This window comes from Elgaria multicarinata, chromosome 6 (assembly GCF_023053635.1).
Source record: "Elgaria multicarinata webbii isolate HBS135686 ecotype San Diego chromosome 6, rElgMul1.1.pri, whole genome shotgun sequence".
Lineage (NCBI taxonomy): Eukaryota > Metazoa > Chordata > Lepidosauria > Squamata > Anguidae > Elgaria > Elgaria multicarinata.
The window spans coordinates 66,500,728-66,516,585 of record NC_086176.1 but is presented as its reverse complement, the minus strand read 5'-3'; positions in this window follow the sequence as shown (position 1 = coordinate 66,516,585).

The following is a 15,858-nucleotide window of genomic DNA, read 5'->3' as shown; positions in this document are numbered from 1 at the left end:
GGCACCTTTATGATGAAGGGCAAGTCAGAGGTCCTGCTCCTCGAGGGCTTTGCAGCTTTCGTGTCAGGATACGGTTTGCCTTTGGGGACCTTCTCGTCTCATCTACTCGACTATGCAGACAGAGTGGGGATGATGCAGGTCAGTCTCACCAAACACTCAAGTGTGCAGGATAGGGGGCCGGGAAACTTGACCCGTTTCCAGTGGAGTGGCTCGCCCTGAGGGGGCAGGCTAGAGCCTGCAGCTAAACAAATTAGATTCCCGCACTTTCATGCTCAGACCCATGGGAGGTAGCATATCCATGAATAAATAAAGAGGCCCTAATTTTACACAAAGCTCTGGTGTCTGTGTTTTATTTCTGGTATTCCACTCTCTGCTTGCAAATAGATTTGAGTTTTGTAGTAAGTTAAGATGATCATATGGAAAGGAGGACAGGGCTCCTGTATCTTTAACAGGTGCATTGAAAAGTAAATTTCAGCAGGTGTCATTTGTATGCATGCAGCACCTTGTGAAATTCCCTCTTTAAAGCTGCAGGAGCCCTGCCCTCTTTTGTATCTGGTCAGGGAAGGGCTCCCGCAGCTTTAACTGTTAGGATGAAAAGGGAATTTCACCAGGTGCTGCATGCATACAAATGACACCTGCTGAAATTCCCTTTTCTATACAACTGTTAAGATATAGGAGCCCTGTCCTCCTTTTCGTATGGTGACCCTAGCTAAGCCATGGTTAGATCGCTAGCCCTTTTGCAGTGAGAGTATTTAAGCCACGGTTATATAGGCACTAGGGGTGTGCACACGGACCCCCCCAATCCGCTTCGTGGGCCGATCCGAAAAATCCGGATCGGGCCCGATCCTCTTCGTGCCACTCTGCCCGTCTTCCACTCCGCTCCGCGGAGCGAGACCCGGCTTCGCCGCCGTCACTATATGGACGGCAGCGGCGGCGGCGGCGCAAGAGAAAATACCCACCCACCCCGCCCCCTTACCTTTCTCCGTCGCGGGCTTCAATTGAGGCCCCGGTTGAAGTCAGAAGTGAAGGCCGAGGCCTCTTCCGGCTTCAACCGGGGCCTCAACTGAAGCCCGCGACGGAGGAAGGTAAGCGTCCCTCCTCCCTGCTCCCTTACCTGGTGCTGCCGCCACCGCATGGATGGCGGCGCCGGCAGCGCCAGATTAGTCCCCCTCCCCCCACTTACCTTCAAGCGAAGCTTTGGATTGAGGCGATCCTCTTCGCCTCGATCCGCAGCCCCCCGACTCTCTTCGCCTCCGCCTTTTCCGGAGGCGAATTAGGCCGCCTCGCTCCTGCTTCTCTGAACCGAAGAGAAGCGGAGCACATCCCTAGTAGGCACCATGGTTAGGAATAGTTCACGCGACACCTTAAATTATGGTTCACATGCCACATTAAGACATAATTTTAGTTCATCATCATCATCATCATCATCAGTTTATTGTGCTAGCCAAAGGCTATGACAAATACATCCATAGAAAATTTTAGTTCAAATTACTTAGCCACCATGGTTTAATGTGTTGTCTTAACAGGGTCCCTCTTTATCACAACAGTTAAAGCTGCAGGAGCCCTGCCCTCTTTTGTATCTGGTCACTCTAGTATTTCTCCTGCAGCTTTAACTGTTGTGATGAAGATGAATTTTGCCAGGTGTTGCCTGCATATAAGAAAAGCATGTGGGTTTATTATACATGATAATATAAATATTTCTTACCAATGCCAAAGTATCATCTGCACAGAAAACTATTGGGTGTGGATAGAGCCCATAAAGGTTCCCAATTATTCCTTGTTGGGCACGCAAGCGAAGGTAGTATATGGATGACTAGAACTGACTGCCTGGAGAGAATAAAACACAGCCAAATTGAGCTTTCCTATGCAAGGCATTTACTGTGCACTCACTGTCCCCTATTCATGGCTGTTTACAGGTTCTTTAGACAATGACATGACCCTCCAGTTTCGCTTCTGTTTTTAAACAGCACTTTCCGCAAGTTTTTTTGGAGCAGGGAAAATGCGGTATTATTTGTGAAAGCAAAGGAAAACCAAAAGTAGATACAGCAGTTTAACAGCCCTGGGTAGAAATCCTGTAGACTCTGGCAATAAAGTGCAACAATCATGATGATCTCTAAGATGGACAGAAAACTTATTTCATATTCTCCCACGTAATTACATGAACTGTTGACAGTGGGAAATCCATATCTGTGGCAATTATTTCAATCTGCTTATTGTTGATTCATTAAATACATTTTGGCATCGAACTAACAACCCTTATCTTTTAGAACCAGATTATCTGGAGGCAAATTGGCTCTAAAATGAACTAACTAATACATTCATGTCAGGACATGAAAAATAAAAGCCTGAAATGGTCTGTTTCATTTTGTAACAGCTAAGAAGAAAATTATTCATTTATTTCTCTAATCTAAAAGATTTCTAGAACACCATCATGTAGAAGTCCCAGGGCAGTTTAGAAACTAGCAGAACTACATTACAGGGGAATCCTATGCATATTTATTGAGAAATAAGACCCATAGAGTTCAATGGGGCTTACTCCCAGGTATGTGTGTATTGTGCTGAGTAGACATGCATAGATTGTGCTGTAAAGGCAGATATTCTTTAAGACCTCTGATTCTTCCTTTGCAAATTAGAGATCAAGTGAATATAATGAAGAGACAATTGAGTGGTGGAGCTCAGGGACTTTTCAAGGACTCTCCCAAGTTTAATCTGTGGCATTGTCCATTAACCACATCTCATACACTAGTCATATACCCTATTTATATATTAGCCTCATATACTATACCTGGGGAAATCCTCATGGCCCAATGGAATTTGACAGTACTGCTCCCAGTGGGAGGATACATAGCTCAGAGGTAGAGCACATGCTTTGTATGCAGGAAGGTCCATTTTGGACATCATCTGCATATAAGCTTGCTGATCCTGAGATCCAATGTGCCAGCAAATAAGTACTTGCAATAAGAACTGAGGACTACTCATACCCTCCTGTTACAACACAACACATCCATACAGTGAGCCAGCCTGGCATCCCATATTAATGGAAGAGCACAGAATAAAACCACTATGCCAAAAGCTACTACCAATATCAGATGCAGTCTCATGCCAACTTGTAGTACTCTGGTGATACAAAGAAACAATGTCAGTGCAAACCTCAGCTGTAGTAAGCAGTTAGAATGGTCAAGCTAACTGCACAGCAGAATGGATTGCAGCAGAATGGATCTTACCCATTTGTATCCCTCAGATTGCCACACTGGAAACACTGACTTCTAAATAACAAGGGTGTTGAACTTTAGGCCTGCAGAACAAATCCCTCCCTCCATAGTTCCCCATACAGCAGTGCTCCATTCCCTTGACCCCACCCCTTTCTTTCAACCACAAAACTAGACTAGTTCAGGCTGTAAGTTCTGTCAATGCTCTGGGCTGTAGCCTAGGTTGCTGGGTTCTGCTATGAGTCAGATCTTTAGCAGGGGCAAGGTTGCATCAGGTTTCTCAGGGAAGCAAGAAGGGAAGATATCAGCACCATGGAAAGCTCCAAGTGGTGCTGGGGCTAGACACCAGGCAGGGTTATCTGTGTGTCGCTCCGACAAGGGGCAAATCAAGACTGAGCTTTAAATAAGAGTTTGGCTGCATTTAGGATGGTTGACTCCACCTCTACACTGACTGAGGCTTAAGATGCAATCCTATGCATATTTATACAGGAAAAAGCCCTACAACTATCAGTATTCCCCAGCCAGACATGTTGACTAGGGAATGCTGGCAGTTGTAGGACTGTCTAAATATGCATAGGATAATCTCTTAATATGCACAGGATAGTTTCAAAGGGGCCTGACCTGCTTTTGCAGCCTCAAGCTGTGACAATGTGGAAGTGGCTCTGGCACGCAAATGTCTGCATGGCTGGAGTCCTCTGAGGATGGTGCTCAGGGTCCTGATCCAGGACATAATTGTTTGGTGGTTTCTTGACTTTTGTGCAGTTTTTCCCCATTCTAAAAGGTTGAAATGCCTCTCCGAAAACTTAGTTACTGGGGGTAAAAAGCTTTAAGCTAAAATATGCTGGCAATTTGGTCCTTTTGCCTTCAGCCCCCAAGAATGCCTCCAAAACTGAATTTGGCCCTGATGTATAATGCTGCTATTTATTTAGTTGTTTATAAAAGTATTTCTTAGTGCTGTGACATGCACACTTCAAAGACCTTTACTACATGAACATACATTTTATAATCATTCTGAATTTGTTGCCCCTTAGACTTACTTGTTAATATGTGCTCAAACAATGGATTTAGCCAGGGAAAATCAAAATTTTCTACTATGAAATAATATATTACCTTTTCTATGATTGAGCGTGTAAATCCATTTCTCAGCATGTCTGCCATCACATATTTCACCCTTAAGAAATCACAATAAATGCCTACAACAATTGGACCTGTAATATTGGGATCATTGCTGCTCTGAACCCAAAGTATGACTTCACTCAGTAGGGCATGCATTGACAGAACTTGGGCCTTTGCCAATAACCACTTCTACCATTATAATCGTGGATGCAGCATACTTCCAGGTGAAGCTTTATTGTGCAACTGCTGTGCCTCATTCACATATTTTTATGCGAGTTTTAGATGATGTCATCTTCCACTCCCTCCCGTGTTTTCCCACTGCTTCTTCCATCTTTTTCCTTTCCACAAAAAAATCCATTAAGGATGTAAACAGTGGAATAGAGTGTAAAACAGTGGAATAGAGAGCTCTATCACATGAGCATTTTATTCCACGCTTGTTACTGGGAGCTCACGTTTTTTCACGGGTCCCTCTCACCATGATGACGTCTGCCTCCTGCACACCTCCCGCCCCTTCTAGCCTTCTTCGCGCAACAACAACAAAAACACCCGAGTAAGTCCAACTTATTTTTTGAGATGGAACTTGCCACTATCTCCTGCTGTGTGCAGGAGAAGCAGTGCAAATAAAACAGCCCACTAAATGGGCCACGTGCACATTGTTTACTTCCTTTTTTCTCGCCCTTGAGAATGAGGAAGTAATGAGGGACAAACGCGCGGGCGGAGAAGCAACGGTAAGGAAACTCAATTTCTGCCCATGTGATGACGCTCCTAGCCTATGGATTGGTAGCACTAGAAGCCCTCTGTCTGGAAGCACTTGGAGACACAGTCATGGCCTTGCTACACATGTTCATGTGCATTCAATGTGAAACTTCTTTGTTAAGAAGGAGAAGTTCATGTCCTAACCTGCTCATGTCTGTGGAAGATCTGAAGATCTTTCATGAAACTGAATAAAAAGCTAACACCCTGGCAGGTTTAAACTGGATCACCTCTATGCCAGCTGTTAGATTTCTGGCCTGTTTTTCTTTTTCTCTTTCCCCAGTGATCCTTAACCTTGGCTACAAATGACTTGCAGCATTTTTAAAGAATGCTTCCCATGATTTAGGAGGCTTGCATATGGGAGAAGGGGTACTAAGACAAACTCTTTTATTTCTCCGTCTGGGACATGCTGCATAAACTTGTCTGAAGAGTGAGCAAGTGGTGCAAACCCATTCTGAGCTCATCAACCCCTTAGGCTTTGCTTTGTTCCAGCAGGCACATTGTAGGCCTTCAGAAACATTTCAAAGCATTAGTGCAGCTGCCTGCCTTTTGCTTCAGTGGCAGCTGGACAAAGAAGCCTCATTAGCTTTAATGGCTTGGCAACTTTGAATTGCTTGTCAGTACCTGCCTCAGTACACCTTCCTAAGAGCATTGCTATATCAGTGATTTATTGCATGCTCATGATTGGTCACTTATGGACATTTGTGTGTCCTTTAGTTTACACAATGTCTCCAACCTCCAGGACGTCTCCTGCACTTTCCCCCCTTTGTGCCACTCTCAAAATGATCGCAGATAACCCAATAAACAAGGATAATGTGAACTATCAGCAGCAGCATCTAGCGGCTATCTAGTAATATTTACCCCTAAAGGGTGTCCTCGATTCAAAGCACATGTCCGCCCATGTAAAGGAGCTGATCTTTATCCCGTAAAGAATCTGGAAGCAGAAGCCCTCATAAGGATGCAGCATTTCAGTCTGGTGTGATGAAGCCCTAAGTGACAAAAAGGGAATAAATCAGGGATGGACAATTTGTGGGCCTCAGATGTTTTGGCCTGCAACTCCCATCAGCCCTAGCCAGCATAGTCAATGCAAGAGATGATGGGAGGTGTAAGCCAAAATGTCTGGAAGGCAACAAGTTGCCCACCCCTGGTATAAATGTTTAACAGTAACAAGCAGTAGAAGTGGAGTGGCAGGACTGGTTTGGCCGATGTTTCAAGGGTCCAATCCAGCCCTATATGTAGAACCAGCATGCCAGCCCTGCCTCCACCATCCATATGGGGACAACCTGTCTGAATGCAACCTAAACAAGGGTAATCTCACGTTCCTTACCAGCAACCCTGTGAGGTGCTGGAAACTGTGGGACCTGGGTTCATACAGTAGTGGGATGGGTGAGGGAGTGAAAAATGCTGATCCCAAACCACTGACCCCAAACTCGAGCCCACTAGGACCCCTGTTCCCTAAAAAGGGTGGGTGGAGAACTAGTGAGCAAATTATAAAACAAAAACTAGGATTTATTTAACAAGGAAGGAAACGGGGGGGGGGGAGAGGAAGTAAAACAGACATTCAAATAAGGGGTTGAAGGTAAGTCTCTAAAACAATTAAATGGAAGGAAAGGAGTCCAACGGTTGTACGGCCCACATAGGTAGCTGATTTCTTAAAATGTGCCTCAAGTTTGCAGTCCAGAACTCGGAGACAGCTGTATTAGGGTACATCTAGATGGGCGCTTTCCCCCGCGGTAGCTTTGGAGTGGCGGCAGGTGATCTACGTGATGCAGCTGCCACTCCGAAGTGATCTAGGGGCAAAGCCCCAAAGCTCCGCTCTAAAAAAGTCAGGCACGTACCCCGACTTTTTTAGCTTGGAGTGAGGTGATGACGGCACCTGCTGTCTGTTGCTCTTGCTACGGAGCTGGTGTGAGGCATGCCACAGCCTACAGCGAATGCTGATTGGTCGCCATTGGCTGGGCAGGGAAGACGTGGACCAGCAAGCCGAAAGGTTGCTGGACCACCTCCGTGCCTCTGCAGACCCTTGTTGTTGTTGTTTTTTAACAAATAATAATTAAAGGGGGGTGGATATTCCGAGAGGGAGGGAGCTCTCTGTTCCTCCCCTCTTGTTCCCCCCACCCCATTTAGCTGTAAATGCGACCCTTCACATTTACAGCTTAAAAAAAAGAAAGAAAACAAAATGTAGGCCAATATATATATTAAAAAACACCTAACCTTGGAATAGGGAGTGTGGATGCTCCCAGGCACCTTTGAACTGCTGTGCGTGTGGGCGGGCACGGCAGCGGTGGCACCTTCAGGAAAGCCCGCAATTGCGCTCCCTCCACTAGAAACTATTGAGGTGATACAAGAAGCGAGAGAATATACTGGTATAATATGGTATATTGTGGGATCCTAGTATAACATGGATGCATACCCTTTTGACATGCAAGAATTCTTGATGTCTATATTGAAGAGCACTATTGAATATATTTGTAATTAAGGGCGCAATTCTATGTTGATAGCAGGCAGTCTCTGAAGTCGGAGGCTGCTGAATATCTTAATGTAGGGTGGCTGGAGCATAAAGGCAATCTTCACCTCCATGCTCTGTCCGCCCTGCAGTTTTGCTAGATGGGCGATTTCACCCATGTAGCTGTGGCGCTTCGGAGCGGGGAGGAAAGAAGCTGGGATGAGCATAGCTGCATAAGGCAGTTTCCCTGGTCTCATCCCGTCCCCACTCCTGGGACTGCTCCCTTTTCACTGTCTCTGCACTCAGGTTTCTGAGCATGGATAAGTAGCTGGCACAGTTCTTTGCATGCCAACTATGAGGGGGAGCGGTGAAGAGCATGGTTTACTGGCTCCGAGGTTGGAGCCCTGTCTCAGACCTTGGAGCCAGTAAACGGAACACTAGGTGAAACTGAAAACAAGGGGAAGGGGGCAGAATGGTATATCATGGAGGAAGGGTATGGCTGGCTAGCTGAACAAGAATACTTCACATTGCAACATTTTGTTGCAGATTCCACTGCTGTCTCAGGTTTTATATGATTCAGCTCAACTGATCTGAATGACTGAAAATAGAATATCATTAATAGATCGCTCCCAAGTAAAGAATGAAGAGACCCATGTCTATAGCTGCAGGAATACAACCCCCCCCAAAAAGAAAATGTATAGATTCAAATAATTAACAGTGCAATCCTATACATGTCTGCTCAGAAGGTCAATGCAGCTTACTCATTGAGTTCAGTGGAGCTTACTCATAGGTAAGTAAGTACAGATAATATATATATATATATATATATATATATATATATATATATATATATATATCCTCAACCCAGGTTACATACTTGAATAAAAATACTGTTTCTAAGGATATGAACTAAATAACACATTCAATAATAAAAACATTAAATATTATTTTAAGACACAAGTAAACATACTAAGCAGAGGAAATATCCTCCTACACAGAAGTTTGCAAGTTAACCTACGCACACTGAATTTTTAGCATTTAACAGCAAAGCCTGCATTTTCAAGTCTCAGCTTTTCTAAAAACAAACTCTTTGAGTAACTCTGTTAAAACAGCTAATTACTCCCATCATTAGTTTAGTTCTCTCTAATCCACAGAGAACTGGCCAAAAATCATCTTCCATTGAAACATTTATAGTGAAAGTGTCTAAATTTAAAATGAATTTACTTCGCCACAATGCATCTTGAAGGGAACAGTATTTCATTTTATTTTTTGTTGATCTTATATTCTGCTTTCCCCCTCCAAATGGAGGTGTCCAAAACAGATAACATCAGTCAACCATAAAATATATCAAAACAAAAAAACAAGCACAGCAATAAAAAACCCAATAATCATAAGAGAGCTAGACTAAAAATTACAAATCCAAGCAGCAAAAAAAATAAAACAAGCAAGCTGAAAAGGAAAAGTTTTCAAAAGACGGCAGAACACCAGCAAAGAAGGTTAATTAAGCTCTTCAGGCAGAGAGTTCTACATACTGGGTGCTGCTACAGAAAAGGCCCTGTCAGATGTTGCCACCAACTGTGCCACAGGAGAAAACAGTGGCCCACGCAAATAGGCCACGATGGCCTTAATGAACAGGCAGACTCGTGGGAGGAGGCAGCCCTTAAGATAACTTGGTCCTAAGCCATTTAGGGCGTTAAATATATTAACCAGCACCTTGAATTGCACTTGGAAATGAACTGATAGCCAATGCAGTTGGTGTAACAAAGGAGGTCAGAAAAAGGAGAAACGGGTTCTCAGGATGTAAATAATTTATTTTCATGAAGCCTGTGATAGTCTATGGCGATTGGAAACAATTATCTTGCTAGAGGAAATTCTGCAGACAACCCCCTGAGGAAGGCCTTTGAATAAAGTATGGGCTGAAACACGTTGGGCTTCATGATAATAAATTATTTGCATCCTGAGAACCCATTTCTCTTTTTTCTGACCTGGTTTAGATGCTCTCCAACTTTTGTTTTTGGTATAACAAAGGAGCAACGTGATTCCTAAATTTAGGGCTGGTCAGCATTTTTGGCAGCAGCATTCTGCTCTACCAGAAGTTTCCAAAGGGTCTCCAAGGACAGCCCTACATAGAAAGTGTTACAATCTAGTTACAGCGCAATTCCATTTTTGTCTTACATCAGATGATACATGTCAAAGAGAATGTGGGGCTCTTCCTGAAGCGTGCAATGCTCTGTTGCATTCTGAGTGGACCTGGCAGCTACTTTGAGCAGTAACTCAGATTGCTTGTGCTGTGAAGCCGGCCCTGCATGACACAGAAGATTAACCTCAAATTAATATTATAAACACTTGCTCTAATTCTAAAAGGTAAAAGGATGTGCAGAAGCAGGCTTCCATGCGCAGATCTCTTTGCTTGATCATGATCTACTTGTGCATCAGGGTACTGCGAGCATGAATCCCCTGATATACAGCAATGATTTGCTAAAACATGGTCATAAAACTACAGAGTAAGAAGAGACCATGGAAAACATCTAGTCCAAGCCCTACTCAATGTAGTATCTATAAGCCCCATCACATCTAGGTTGAAACGCGTGGCTCCCATCGCTTCTCTGCTGTTGTTCTAACGTTGCTTCTTGAAAACAGGAATTAATTAGCCCCATTCAGTCCAGTAGGAGAGAGCAGCAACCGGATTTTCTCGGGGGTGGGTGGGTTGCAGCGCAACAAAGGTCAGAAGGGGCAGAAGACGTGCGAGAGGCAGATGACGTCATGTAAGTAATCCGTGAGTGCCCAGTAACGAGCGTGAAGTAAAACTTTAGTTGGATGGAGTTTTACAATGCAGGATACTATAGCATCCCTGACGCATAGCTGTCTGGCCTCCACTTAAATACCTCCAGCAAAATAAAGTCCATCACTTGCTGAGCTCTTACCATTAGGACATTTCTCTTAAAGCTTAGCTGAAATATCCTTCCCTGTGATTTCCACTCATCACTTCTGCTCCTGCTCCTTGTCTGCTCCATCTTCTACATGCCAGACTTCAGATAGGTGAAGACAGCTGTCTTAGGAACACAGAAAGCTGCCTTATATTGAGTCAGACCATTGGTCCATCTAGCTGAGTATTGTCAATACTGACTGGCAGCAGCTCACTAGATTTTCAGGCAGGAATCTTTCCTAGCCTTACCTGGAGATGCCAGGGAGTAAACCTGAGCCCTTCTACATGCAAAGCAGGTGCTCTACCACTGAGCTGCAACCCTCTTCTCTTCTCCAGGCTAAACTTTCCCGGGGGGGATCTCCACATCGTCGTGAAGGCGCTTGCGTGCGCCTGCAGTGCGCCCCGAAATTCATTGTGTAGATCCTGCCCTATCCTGGCCAGAAGAGGAGGAGGAGGAGGAGGAGGAGGAGGAGGAGGAGGAGGAGGCCCCGCATCGCCCCTCGCGGGGATGGGGCAAAAAGTTTCAGGGCTCGGCGGTTTCGTTGGGGAATCCGGCCGCGTCCTTGCCGCCGCCACCGCCCCGCTGGCCTCCTGCTGCCGGCGAAAGAGCCACCCGAGTCGGAGAGCTCGGCAGAAGAAGGCAGGGCGGCGGCTTCTTCCGCCGAGCTCTCCGACCTGGGTGGCTCTTTCGCCGGCAGCAGGAGGCCGGCGGGGAGGTGGGCGGTGGCGGCAAGGACGTGGCCGGATTCCCCAGCGAAGCCGCCGAGCCCGGAAACTTTTTGCCCCATCCCCGCGAGGGGCGATGCGGGGCCTCCTCCTCCTCCTCCTCCTCCTCCTCCTCCTCTTCTGGCCAGGATAGGGCAGGATCTACACGATGAGTTTCGGGACGCACTGCAGGTGCACGCAAGCACCTTCACGATGATGTGTAGATCCCCCCCCAGCTCTTTAAATCATTCCTCATAGGACTTGGGTTTCCAGATGCCTCACCATCCTGGTCGCCCTCCCCTGGACATAGTCTAGCTTGTCAATGACCTTCTTAAAATATGGTATCCAGAACTAGATATAGTACTCCAGATGCAGTACTAAATATAGTACTCCAGATGCAGAATGGAACCCTTACTTCTTGTCAATTGGACACTATGCTTCTGTTAGTACTGCATAGGGAAGCATTATTATTTTTTAGCAGATGAGAATGCATCCAGATAACTGCATGTGACGCCTATCAGCCCTGCACATTCAGACAGGAATGAATTCATATCCACCACATGGGGTTACTGTGTGTGCTGACCACCTGTGTGCTCAAGGATTCACAGTATATCTTGTTGAATAGAAATGTCTCTGAATCTCTATCAACAAATTACCTAGATTAATGTTTCCATGACAACATTCCCTATTTATTACCTGGACCTGTTAAGACAGCAGTAAATAACTAATAACTAATCCAAAATACCCTGAAACCTGTAGATGAATACCTAATCAGAGGCAGAGCTAAACCAAATAAAAAAGAAGCTCAAAATATGGGTGGAAGTGACTATCCAAGCACAAAAGGGATTATTGTTTAGATCAGTTTTTAACCACATAAGATGATTTCCCCCCCACCCCCAAAAATTGTGATAACTGCACCACATCATTACTGACTGATTTATAATGCTAAATCCATGATGACTACTACACAAATAAGACCTAACAGTGTTAAAGATGTAATCCTATCCAGAAAGTTGGCAGCCTCCGAATTCGGAGGCTGCTGAGTATCCATTCTGTTAAATGGGTGAACAGCAGTGTCTCAGAGTGGGAGGGAAGGAGGCTGGGGTGGCCATAGGAAACAGTGTAACGCAGTCACACACCCTGTCTCTTCTCTTCCTCTCCCCAGGAATGCACCCTTTTCCTTGTCTCCGCGCCCCATTTCCCAAGCACAGAGAGGTAGCTGGTGCAGTCCTCTCCACGCTGGCTATGAGGGGGAGAGGGCGGGAAACACTCTCACAGCCAAGAAACTGAAGTATCCTATGCCCCTCCAGATGTTGTCTGGCAGGCATAGGATTGTTCGCCTCACTAGAAATCGTCTTAACATTCATTTAAATTTCTGTCTTGGGTATATGTTATCATGGGGCTACTCTACAACATTGTTTCAATGCACAAATTGTGGATAAAGAGCAATAAATTGATTAAATATATTGAAATCCAAAAGCCATTACAGTTAATACAATTAGGTCCTGATCTGATTGTCTGTTGTGCGTGGTGTTAGGTTCACAGCACAGCCCTTTCACCTACAGGAGAATTGCTGTGGGAGGGCTGGAAACAGGGAATGGTTGTGCACACAAATTAGATGCAGCGGTCTCCACTTTTGGGGGGTTGGTGAGCACATTTGACATGCTGAGTGTTGTGAGCACTCTCATAAAATGGCAGCCATGGTGAATATAGCTGGGCACAAAACACTCATTTCCCAAAAGGCAAACTAGTGAGACTAAACAAAAAGTAACTTGCCAAGAAGCTAAATACAAGGCAGAGGTGAGGGTCTAGGCTCCCAAACAGGGAATCACACTTTTGAGCCCAAATAAAGTTGGAATTGGAGGGAAGCACTTTGCTTTACAGCATGCATAGCGCTCTCCTAATTCAAAACAAAATTAACTTTAACAAATCTTAATAACTAAAATAAAAATCAGAAGGATTTGGGAGCCTGGTGTGGTGGGCACCATATTGGAGGCTCCAGAGTTAGAGGGTGTGAAGTCCAGAAAGCTGACTTCACATTGCCCTTACAACAAAACATGGGCCTAATCTACATCTACAGCCCTTTCACAAGGGAGGAGGGGTGGTTGTGAGTTTCCCGACTTCTGGGATCATTATTCACAGGCCACACATGAGCGAAGTTTCCTGCATTTTGTGGAGTGCCATTGAAGGTGGACGTGTGTCCCGTGACGGTGCTTCCGCATGTGGATAGGGAGAAGTGGGCGGGGTTAGGCAGATTACACAGCTACAGGGATTATTATTTTTATGACTCGTCAGAGATATGTGCGAATGTAAATGCACAGCTACACATGGGGGGGGGATAGGGAATTCACTGAACGTGCGAAGCTGCACAGACATATGTTTGTGTTAAAAAAAAAAGACACTCTGCAGTAAACATGCCAATACCCATGCACATGCCCCACACAGGTCATTGGCTGTTCGCTGATCCCGGAACTCATGGTGAACAGCAATGACCTCGCAAAGGGGGGGCAAACTGGCTGCAGACTTCAGGATTGTTGTGAAAAAGGGGGGGAACATGACAAAACCAGTCAGCAAAATTCTGGAATAACTGGGTGGTGGAGCTGAGATCACTGCAGGATCAGCTGTGTGTCATGTGGCCCGGTAGGGGCAACTTCAATATTATTTTGTAATAAATAGCTGGTGTAGACATGGCCATAGATGAACAAGAATCAAATTCTAGATTTACAACAAATGCTATTAAGCCAGCTGCATCAGCTGACCCTGCCAAACAGCAGAAATAGATGCGGTTGAAACAAAATGGTTAATTTGGTTGCATATATTTAATCTCAGCTCTGTTTAAGAAATAAGTACCTTCGATGGACCATACATATTTGGTGAACAAAGTCAAATGAAGGATGGGATGTATCTGGAGCCATGTTTTCTGCATAGGCATGACTTTGGTGCTTGGCCAAATAAGATGTTTTGCTTAGAATGATACTGCCTGCAGGTAAGTTATAAAAAGTGACAAAAGCTCTTTCGAACTGCAAAACAGACCAGTTCAAAAAGTGTGTGTATATTTGTAGGGTGATAATCAACTAGAGAGAATCTATTTGGCTTAGTTGAATAAAATATAACCATTGCTTCTGACAGAAAATCCCCTCATCTCTAAATGTTATAGAGAGAGTTTATAGACATGAGTACTTCCACAAGACATATGCTTAACATTTTATTCATACTGAATTGATTTGATATTTGTATACTGCCCATCAACCAAGATGTCTGAGCGGTTTACAAAACGCTTTTGTAAACTTTATGAAGGGACGAGAAAAAGATGACTTGTATATCTGTGGATTCAACCAATAATGTAGAAAATGTTAAGAGAGAAATAAGAGATTTGGATTTGACAGTGATAGAGTAAGAAAAAATAACAACAACATTGTTACATATTTTTGCTGGGGAGAATATTGGAAGAACATTTTATTTTTGTGGTTTTTGTTTGTTTTTGCTTTGTTTGATTTTTGTGGGTGTGTCTGTCTATATGTATTATATTTTGCTCTGTACTGTCTTTTATTTATTGGTGTTTGGAAACAATAAAAAAGATTAAATCGCAAAATGAATAAGTCAACAAAACCTGAAGTACAAATAAATAACAGCAAAACAGATTTAGAACAATACAACTAACACAATACCTACAAAACCCAGCAGAAAAACCATCCTAAAAACTAGAAAGGAAAAAAGTGATTAGAATCAAAGATCTAAAACACATTAAAAACATGTCCAGGAAAACAAAAGGTCTTCACCTGGCACTGAAAAGACCACACCATAGACACCAGGCAAACCTCCCTGGAGAAGGCATTCCATAACTGTGAGCCAGTGTGGTGCAGTGGCTAAAGTGTTGGACTGGGAGCCGGGAGATCTGGGTTCAAGTCCCCACTCAGCCATGGAAATCCACTGGATGACTTTGGGCCAGTCACAGACTCTCATCTCAACCTACCTCACAGGGTTGTTGTTGTGAGGATAAAAATGGAGAGGAGGAAGATTATGTACACTGCCTTGGGTTCCTTGGAGGAAAAAAGGCAGGATATAAATGGAATAATAAAAAATAAATTTTAATAAATTTTAAAAGGCCCTTTTCCTAAGGGCTACCCACCTTGCTTCGTGAGGCTAGGGAACCCAGAGATGGGCCTCTAGTACAGTTATGCTTGCTTCATTTTGAACAACAGCTGCAGGATACCCAGTTTTTACAATGAATGTCCCTTTAATCCGGAACGTACTGCAAATAAATATAGGAGCATTTGGGTATCTTTTCACAAAAAGTAATCTTTCCACAACCTTGAAGCACCATCTGCTCAAAAAGGGCCTCCTAATGACAGCAATTGTCACATTTCTTCCTGGAAATCATGCATCCCACCTGCACATTGGTTCCTACAATGTGCAAACCACCTTGACTATTTACAGCATGCCCATCTGCTAAAGCACCAGGACTCTTCTACTTGCAAGATGATATGTCAGTTCCAGTAACAGGTAGTTAATAGAGAAGCTTGGAAGCTCTCTCACTTTCCCCACAGATCTCTCTTCCTCCATCCCTGGAATGCCATATGCCTCTTTATTTTTATTTATTTTTCAAACAGAAACCTATTGACATTAAGTTACACTTCCACACAGAGAAGCTATGATACGGTAGATGCCAAAACAACAGATGGACAAGGCAACAGGAATTTAAG